Source organism: Microtus oregoni, unplaced genomic scaffold (genome assembly GCF_018167655.1).
Source record: "Microtus oregoni isolate MIOR12 unplaced genomic scaffold, Mior012 000043F_ref0000047, whole genome shotgun sequence".
NCBI lineage: Eukaryota > Metazoa > Chordata > Mammalia > Rodentia > Cricetidae > Microtus > Microtus oregoni.
Genome location: NW_024543210.1, coordinates 9,072,608 through 9,082,720, shown reverse-complemented (window position 1 = coordinate 9,082,720; position 10,113 = coordinate 9,072,608).

The following is a 10,113-nucleotide window of genomic DNA, read 5'->3' as shown; positions in this document are numbered from 1 at the left end:
GCAGCATTCTGTTCTGTTTACTCCGCCTACCTAGTTTTCTGTCCTATTAAAGGGCCAAGGCAGTTTCTTTATTTAACCAATGAAATCAACACAAATCAGAAGACTCCCACATCATTGCTACCTTTGCACAGTCAACATCCGAGTCCACCTTGACACATATCAGGTTTCCTTAATGCAAGCTTAACTTCTGATTGAAGGCAATACTCAGGTCTTAGCTGTAGTATTGAGTCCAGCAGGCCTGCTTTTCATCCCACCCTGCTCCCACACGGCTAGCTTAGCCCCAGAATAATTACACGGAAACTGTATTCATTTAAACACTGCCTGGCCCATTAGTTTCAGCCTCTTATTGGCTAATTCTCACATCTTGCTTTAACCCATATTTAGTGATCTGTGTAGCACCATGAGGTGGTGGCTTACCGGAAAAGATCCTAACCTGCATCCGTCTTAGGTCAGAGAATCATGGCATCTGCCTGACTCTGCTTCTTTCTCCCAGCATTCTGTTCTGTCTACTCCACCTATCTAAGCTGCTGTCCTATCAAAGGCCAAGGCAGTCTCTTTATTTGACCAATGAAAGTAACACATAGACAGAAGACCCACCTACATCATATTATGTGGCTTAACATCCCATGTACAACTGAAAATACAGTATATTTTATCATGTTATAATCACACTTAGCATGTATAACTATCGTTCATCTGACTAAAAATGCATTCTTAATTTTATAATAGATAGTGATGTCCATTGAGAGTCATTCTTTTAATACGTCTAACTTGAATTTTATATCCACTGGTATTCTTTGAATTGATATTACATTGCATGACAAAAAATCGGTAAAAGCAAGCACAAGTATCTGTACAAACACATATTTAACCAAAATATAACAGAAACACTCATGTCAATCATAATTCTCATTCTGGAAGTGGTAACACAGCCTTCAAAATGTTCCTCTGTTGCCCACTCTATATTTCTTGCACAATCAGCAAGAACCTCACATGGCTTTTGTTCTGTACTGGAGAAGTGAACCATGCCTAAATTCCCTTTCTGATCCTACCTGGATTAGGTGGCTGTCGTTTCCCATGACTCTAATCTCACCACATGGTAACACAAAGAGATTCCCTAAAGGATCACATGACTCAAGACACAGTCTTCCTTCCCTCCACTGTAGAGAAGCAATCCAATTCTGCTTGGTTATCTGGACCAATCACTCCACCTAACACCATTCCTCCATTATTAGACTTTTAGATAAAAGACATTAGAACCCCAAAGAGCCAGGTATATGTCAGAATATTCAGTAGAATGTTTGTTGTGCCTCCTGGCAGGAATAATTCTTCCCCAACATGCATAACTTCTAAATCAGCAGAATTTAAGTCATGAGAATAGAATTCAAAAATCATCATTTAGATCACTAGGGGTCTTAGTGACAGTGTCCTATTCTTTATAGAAGCTTCTCAGTTTCAGTAGGTCCCATTTATTCAATGTTGCCCTTAATGTCTGTGCTGCTGGGGTTATACCTAGGAAGCAATCGCCTGTGCCCATATGGTGTAGGGTACTTCCCACTTTCTCTTCTATCAGGTTCAGTGTGTTCAAATTGATATTGAGGTCTTTGATCCATTTGGACTTGAGTTTTGTGCATGGTGATAGATATGGGTCTATTTTCAGTCTTCTACAGGTTGACATCCAGTTGTGCCAGCACCATTTGTTGAAGATGCTTTCTTTCTTCCATTGTATACTTTTAGCTCCTTTATCGAAAATGAGGTGTTCATAGGTTTGTGGGTTAAAATCTGGGTCTTCTATATGATTCCATTGGTCGACGTCTCTGTTTTTATGCCAGTATCACACGGTTTGCATTACTGTAGCTCTGTAATAGAGTTTGAAGTCATGGATGGTAATGCCTCCAGAAGTTCATTTGTTGTATAAGATTGTTTTGGCTATCCTGGGTTTTTTGTTTTTCCATATAAAGTTGATTATTGTCCTCTCAAGATTTCTGAAGAATTTTGATGGGACCTTGATGGGGATTTCATGGAATCTATAAATTGCCTTGGGTAGAATAGATCACTAGGGGTGATAGTGAGTGGAACCCTGCCTTTTCACTATTGGCTTCTGGACCTGTTGTTCCTGGCTATGGCAGACACCATACTATATATTGAACAATGATTTAAAACACTTATCACCTTCTAGGGAATGTTGCCCAAGTCCTCTGAACTGTTGCCATATAATTGGCTCTGTAACTGTGTCTTCTAAAGGCCATTACGTTTCTCTACCAGGCCAGCTGCTTCAAAACGGTGGGGAATATGATCAGGTCAGTGGATTCTTACTTCTCTGGCTCTGAAATGAGTTCCTTGATCAGAATCAATACTAAGTGGAATAACATCATAGTTATCAAGACCTTCTGTAAGTCTACGAATGATTGTTTTTGGCAAAAGCAGTCTGCACAGAAAAAGCAAATCCATAACCAGAATAAGTACCTACTCCAGTGTCTTAGATTGGGATTCTATTGCTGTGAATATATACAGTGACTACAGCAACTCTTATAAAGGAGAACATTTAATTAGACATGGCTTGCAGTTCAGAGTCTATTTTCAGCTTGTGAGGGAAGTAGGGCAGCATTCAGGCAGACTTTGTACTGGAAAGAAGCTGAGAGTACTACATCTTGATCTGAAGACAGCAGAAAGTGAACAGAGACATCTTCACCCAACAATGCCACACCAGCTGTAATAAGATCACACCTCCTCATAGTGCCACCCACTATGAGACAAGCATTCAAACACAGGATTCTGTTGGGGACAACCACCACATCCAGTAAGGACAAACTACTCTCCTATTCAAGAAAAAAGTGGTAAAATGTGGTTAACTTGCCAACAGCTCACTGGCTAGTTACCTAAGAAAATAGTGAGCTATCTGGGGCTCAGTGTTGGTCTATGTTGCTAGCAGACCTGGCGTTCAGTGGCAGATGGAGCCAAGAAAGCCTTACTGACTGATGGTTCATGATATCAAACCTAAGCATAACCCTCATCCCTATCACCATGATTACTTTGTTCTTGGACCCTCTACATCCTGGTCTTATGTGAACTTGGCATACAGACAACTAAATTAAAAAAGGAAACTTTAATTTAAAATATGATTCCATACGATCAGGATTTAAGAAATTACTTAATTAGATTTGACGAAGGAGGGCCCACACCACTGTTGTTGGTTTCTTCCCTGGGCTGGTGGTTCTGTCAGAAAGCAAACTGAGCAAGGCAGGGGAAGCAAGCCCATAAGCAGCACCTCTCCAGGACCTCTGATTCAGCTCCTGCCTTCAGGTTCTTTCCCTTTTGAGCTCTTCTCCTAACATTCTGAAGTGATGAACAGCCATCTGGAGGTCAAAAGCCAAATAAACCCTTTCGTCCTCAACTTGCTTTTTGACTTACTGTTTCATCACAAACATAGAAAACCGTAAGTAATACAGGATGGAACCAGTGTAGCAGGGTATTGTCGTGACAGGCCTGATATGTTTTGGGAAGGATTATAGGACTTTGGATCTTGGACTAGAAAAGCCACTGGGTGCTGGGAACTCGGTGGAATGTTCTGTGGGCACATGGCAGATAACAATGTTGAAAGCAGTGCAGCTGATGGAGGCCTGGCTTGGGAAGTTTCAGAAAGAAGTTTATAGACTCAACAGGCACCCTTGGAGGAGCTAAATGGCAGAAAAGGAAACAGAATTAATATGACGGCAGGGGAGGGAACTTTGAACTGATTGAGTCTCTGTAGACTGAGGGAACTGGGTGCCCTTGACTGAGGTAGCTGACAGTTCTGGGAAGGTTTGCATGGCTCCTGGTAAGCAAAAATGCACCACAGGTGACCTTTCTCGTACATGGATCATCACCTGCATTAGGCCTCTTTTTACTCAAACAAAAGCCATCTTGTTAGGAGCAGCACCTCCATATTTGGGAAAGCAGCTTTGGATCTAATCCCAACCTGCAGAGTTTCTAACCCCACTGTGACACAAAAGACCACAGCTCTGAAACTAAAGAGAATGAGAGGTCCTTTCTTCTAGAGCCATTGTGTGTGAAAAGCATTCTGAGAACACAGATTTAGGTTAACCAATTTCTTGTGCCAACATGGAAGCAGTTTCGTGAGAACTTTATAGCTTAACCAAATGAAGCAAGTCACAAATCAAGGCAAGTTCAAAATGCAGGAGTGAGAACCTCAGAGAGGCAGGTGTATCCAGATGGGGGAAGCCTCTCTGCAAGCTGAAGATGCTGTGTGCTGGCATTCTTAGGGTTTGAAGGATGTCTATAATTAATAGATTGTATTGTCACAAGGTTAAATTCTGACACAGAAGGAGGCAAACATGGCTGTCCAGGGAGGCAGCACTTGAGGAGTCAGAGAAAAAGAATATAAGAATGTAGATTCCAGAAAGAAAAATGTAGAAATAAAGAAATATAAAGTTATTCTACTAGGAGAGTAAGAACAGATTGTCAGCAGCTTTCTTTTTTTTTTTTTTTTTTAAATTTATTTATTTATTAAGGATTTCTGCCTCGTCCCCACAACCGCTTCCCATTTCCCTCCCCCTCCCCCGATCAATTCCCCCTCCCTCATCTGCTCGAAGAGCAATCAGGGTTCCCTGACCTGTGGGAAGCCCAAGGACTGCCCACCTCTATCCAGGTCTCGTAAGGTGAGCATCCAAACTGCCTAGGCTCCCACAAAGCCAGTACGTGCAGTAGGATCAAAAACCCACTGCAATTGTTCTTGAATTCTCAGTATTCCTCATTGTCCGCTATGTTCAGCTAGTCCGGATTTATCCCATGTTTTTTCAGACCTAGGCCAGTTGGCCTTGGTGAGATCCCAATAGAACATCCCCATTGTCTCAGTGTGTGGGTGCACCCCTCGTGGTCCTGAGTTCCTTGCTCGTGCTCCGTCTCCTTCTGCTCCTGATTTGGACCTTGAGATTTCTGTCCGGTGCTCCCGTGTGGGTCTCTGTCTCTGTCTCCTTTCATCGCCTGATGAAGGTTAATATTCCTGAGGATGCCTATGTGTTTGTCTTTGGATTCACCTTCTTATTTAGCTTCTCTAGGAACATGAATTATAAGCTCAATGTCCTTTATTTATGGCTAGAAACCAAATATGAGTGGGTACATCCCATGTTCCTCTTTTTGGGTCTGGCTTACCTCACTCAGGATAGTGTTTTCTATTTCCATCCATTTGTATGCAAAATTCAAAAAGTCCTTGTTTTTTACTGCTGAGTAATACTCTAATATGTATATATTCCATACTTTCTTCATCCATTCTTCCGTTGAAGGGCATCTAGGTTGTTTCCAGGTTCTGGCTATTACAAACAATGCTGCCATGAACATAGTTGAGCATATACTTTTGTTGTATGATAGGGCCTCTCTTGGGTATATTCCCAAGAGTGGTATTGCTGGATCCAGGGGTAGGTTGATCCCAAATTTCCTGAGAAACCGAAACACTGCTTTCCAGAGTGGTTGCACAAGTTTGCATTCCCACCAGCAATGGGTGAGTGTACCCCTTTCTCCACAACCTCTCCAGCAAAGGCTATCATTGGTGTTTTTTATTTTCGCCATTCTGACAGGTGTAAGGTGGTATCTTAAAGTTGTCTTGATTTGCATTTCCCTGATCGCTAAGGAAGTTGAGCATGACCTTAAGTGTCTTTTGGCCATTTGAAGTTCTTCTGTTGAGAATTCTCTGTTCAGATCAGTGCCCCACTTTATAATTGGGTTGATTAGCCTTTTACGGTCTAGTTTCTTGAGTTCTTTATATATTTTGGAGATCAAACCTTTGTCAGTAGCAGGGTTGGTGAAGATCTTCTCCCAGTCAGTGGGTTGTCTTTTTGTCTTAGTGACAGTGTCCTTTGCTTTACAGAAGCTTCTCAGCCTCAGGGAGTCCCATTTATTCAATGATGCCCTTAGTGTCTGTGCTGCTGGGGTTATACATAGGAAGTGGTCTCCTGTGCCCATGTGCTGTAGAGTACTTCCCACTTTCTCTTCTATCAGGTTCAGTGTGTTCGGACTGATATTGAGGTCTTTAATCCATTTGGATTTGAGTTTTGTGCATGGTGATAGATATGGATCTATTTTCATTCTTCTACAGATTGACATCCAGTTTTGCCAGCACCATTTGTTGAAGATGCTCTCTTTTTTCCATTGTATACTTTTAGCTCCTTTATCGAAGATCAGGTGTTCATAGGTTTGTGGGTTAATGTCAGGGTCTTCTATTCGATTCCATTGGTCGACTTCTCTGTTTTTATGCCAATACCAAGCTGTTTTCAATACTGTAGCTCTGTAATAGAGTTTGAAGTCAGGGATGGTAATGCCTCCAGACAATCCTTTATTGTATAAGATTGTTTTGGCTATCCTGGGTTTTTTGTTTTTCCATATAAAGTTGATTATTGTCTTCTCCAGATCTGTGAAGAATTTTGATGGGATTTTGATGGGGATTGCATTGAATCTATAGATTGCTTTTGGTAGAATTGCCATTTTTACTATGTTGATCCTCCCAATCCAAGAGCAAGGGAGGTCTTTCCATTTTCTGGTGTCTTCTTCAATTTCTTTCTTCAAAGACTTATAGTTCTTGTCAAGTAGATCTTTCACTTCCTTGGTTAGGGTTACCCCAAGGTATTTTATGCTATTTGTGGCTATCGTGAAAGGTGATGCTTCTCTGATTTCCCTCTCTGCTTCCTTATCCTTAGTGTATAGGAAGGCAACTGATTTTTTGGAGTTGATCTTGTATCCTGCCACATTACTAAAGCTGTTTATCAGCTGTAGGAGTTCTTTGGTAGAATTTTTGGGATCGCTTATGTACACTATCATATCATCTGCAAATAACGAAAGCTTAACTTCTTCCTTTCCAATACGAATCCCCTTGATCTCCTTATGTTGTCTTATTGCTATTGCTAGAATTTCAAGCACTATATTGAAGAGGTATGGAGAGAGTGGACATCCTTGTCGTGTTCCTGATTTAAGTGGGATGGCTTTGAGTTTTTCTCCGTTTAATTTAATGTTAGCTGTTGGCTTGCTGTAAATAGCTTTTATTATATTTAGGTAGGACCCTTGTATCCCTATTCTCTCCAAGACCTTTATCATAAAGGGGTGTTGAATTTTGTCGAATGCTTTTTCAGCATCTAGTGAAATGATCATATGGTTTTTTTCTTTCAGTTTATTTATATGGTGGATTACATTGATAGATTTGCGTATGTTGAACCAGCCCTGCATCTCTGGGATGAAGCCTACTTGATCATAATGGATAATTTTTCTTATGTGTTCTTGGATTCGGTTTGCCAGTATTTTATTGAAAATTTTTGCGTCGATGTTCATGAGTGAGATCGGTCTGTAATTCTCTTTCTTGGTTGGGTCTTTTTGTGGTTTTGGTATCAGGGTAACTGTAGCTTCATAAAAGGAATTTGGCAATGACTCTTCTGATTCTATATTGTGAAATACATTAAGGAGTATAGGTATTAGTTCTTCTTGGAAGTTCTGGTAGAATTCTGCATTGAAACCATCTGGTCCTGGGCTTTTTTTCGAAGGGAGATTTTTGATAACCATTTCTAATTCTTCGCGAGAAACCGGTCTATTTAGATCATTCACCTGGTCTTGGTTTAGCTTTGGTATGTGGTACTTATTTAAAAAAATGTCCATTTCTTTTGTATTTTCCAGTTTTGTGGCATACAGGCTTTTGTAGTAAGATCTAATGATTCTCTGAATTTCCTCTGTGTCTGTGGTTATGTCCCCCTTTTCATTTCTGATCTTATTTATTTGCGTGTTCTCTCTCTGTCGTTTAATTAGTTTGGATAGGGGTTTGTCGATCTTGTTGATTTTCTCCAAGAACCAGCTTTTTGTTTCATTGATTCTTTGGACTGTTTTCTGTGTTTCTATTTTGTTGATTTCAGCCCTCAGTTTTATTATTTCCAGTCTTCTACTTCTCCTGGGCGCGTCTGCTTCTTTTTTTTCTAGAGCTTTCAGGTGTGTTGTTAAGTCCCCAATGTATGCATTCTCCGTTTTCTTTAAGTGGGCACTTAGTGCTATGAACTTTCCTCTTAGCACTGCTTTCATTGTGTCCCATAGGTTTGAGTATGTTGTCCCTTTATTTTCATTAAATTCAAGGAAGACTTTAATTTCTTTCTTGATTTCTTCCTTGACCCAGGTGTGGTTCAGTAGTTGACTGTTCAGTTTCCATGAGTTTGTCGGTTTTTTGGGGGCAGCGTGGTTGTTGCCTTCTAATTTTAATCCGTGATGATCTGATAAGACACAGGTGGACACTGATATTTTTTTGTATCTGTGGAGGTTTCCTTTGTTTCCGAGTATGTGGTCAATTTTTGAGAAGGTTCCATGAGCTGCAGAGAAGAAGGTATATTCTTTCCTATTTGGGTGGAATGTTCTATAGATGTCTGTTAAGTCCATTTGCTTCATTACCTCCAATAATTCTCTTAATTCTCTATTAGGTTTCTGTCTGATTGACCTGTCCCTTGGAGAGAGAGGTGTGTTGAAGTCTCCTACTACTAGTGTGTGTGGTTTGATGTCTGCCTTGAGTTCTAGTAATATTTCTTTTACATAAGTAGGTGCTTTTATATTGGGGGCGTATATATTCAGGATTGAGACCTCCTCCTGATGAAATGTTCCTGTTATGAGTATAAAGTGACCGTCTCTGTCTCTTCTGATTGATTTTAGTTTGAAGTCAGTTTTGTTAGAAATTAGTATGGCCACACCTGCTTTTTTCTTAGGACCATTTGCTTGAAACACCTTTTCCCAACCCTTTACTCTGAGTAGGTGCCTGTCTTTGTGGTTGAGATGTGTTTCTTGCAAACAGCAGAATGTTGGATCCTGTTTTCGTATCCAATCTTTTAGCCTGTGCCTTTTTATAGGTGAATTGAGCCCATTAATATTAAGTGATATTAATGACCAGTGGTTGTTTACTCCGGTTATTCTTATTGCTTTTGGTAGTAGAGATTGTCTCCCTTCTTTGAGATGTGCTCGTGAAGGGTCATTAGATGCCTGGGTTATTGTAGGCAGTGTTGGCAGTGTTGGATTCCTTGGGTTGCGATTTTCCTTCTATTACTTTCTGTAGGGCTGGATTTGTGGTTACGTATTGTTTAAATTTGTTCTTATCCTGGAATGTTTTGTTTTCTCCATTGATAATGAATGATAGCTTGGCTGGGTATAGTAGTTTGGGTTTGCATCCATGGTCTCTTAGCTTCTGCAGAACCTCTATCCAGGACCTTCTGGCTTTCATAGTTTCCATCGAGAAGTCAGGTGTAAGTCTGATCGGTTTACCTTTATAAGTTACTTGCCCTTTTTCTTTTGCAGCTCTTAATATTTTTTCTTTAACCTGTATATTTTGTGTTTTGATTATTATATGGCGAGGAGATGTTTTTCTTTGATCCAGTCTGTTTGGTGTTCTGTATGCTTCTTGAATATTTAAGTGAATATCTTTCTTTAAGTTGGGAAAGTTTTCTTCCATAATTTTGTTGAAAATATTTTCTGGGCCTTTGAGCTGTGACTCTTCTCCTTCTTCTATTCCTATTATTCTTAGGTTTGGTTTTTTTATTGTGTCCCATAGTTCCTGAATGTTTTGTGTTGAGAATTTGTTGGCTTTGCTGTTTTCTTTGATCTGTTCGTTTATTTTCTCTATGGTGTCCTCAGCATCTGAGAGTCTTTCTTCTAGCTCTTGTATTCTATTGATTATGCTTGTTTCTGTAGACTCTGCTCGTTGGCCTAGATTTTCCATATCCAGCTGGTCCTCAGTTTGTATTTTCTTCTTTGCCTTCATTTCAGTTTTCAATTCTTGAACTGTTTCCATTACCTGTTTGATGGTTTTTTCTTGGTTTCCCAGGGTATCATGTACGTATTTACTCATTTCTTCAAACTTTTTGTTATACTTCTCATCCATTTCTATAAGGGCATTTTTTACATGTTGTTTAAGGGACTCTATTATCTTCATAAAGTCGATTTTTTCCATTTCTTCTGTGTTAGGTTGTTCAAGTACTTCTGTTGTAAGATCATTGGGTTCTGATGTTTTCATGTTGTTTTTCGGATTATTGGGAGAATTCTTGCCTTGGCGCCTGCCCATCTCCTCCTATTGATCCTCTTTGATTCGATTGTAGTAGGGCGATCTGCTCT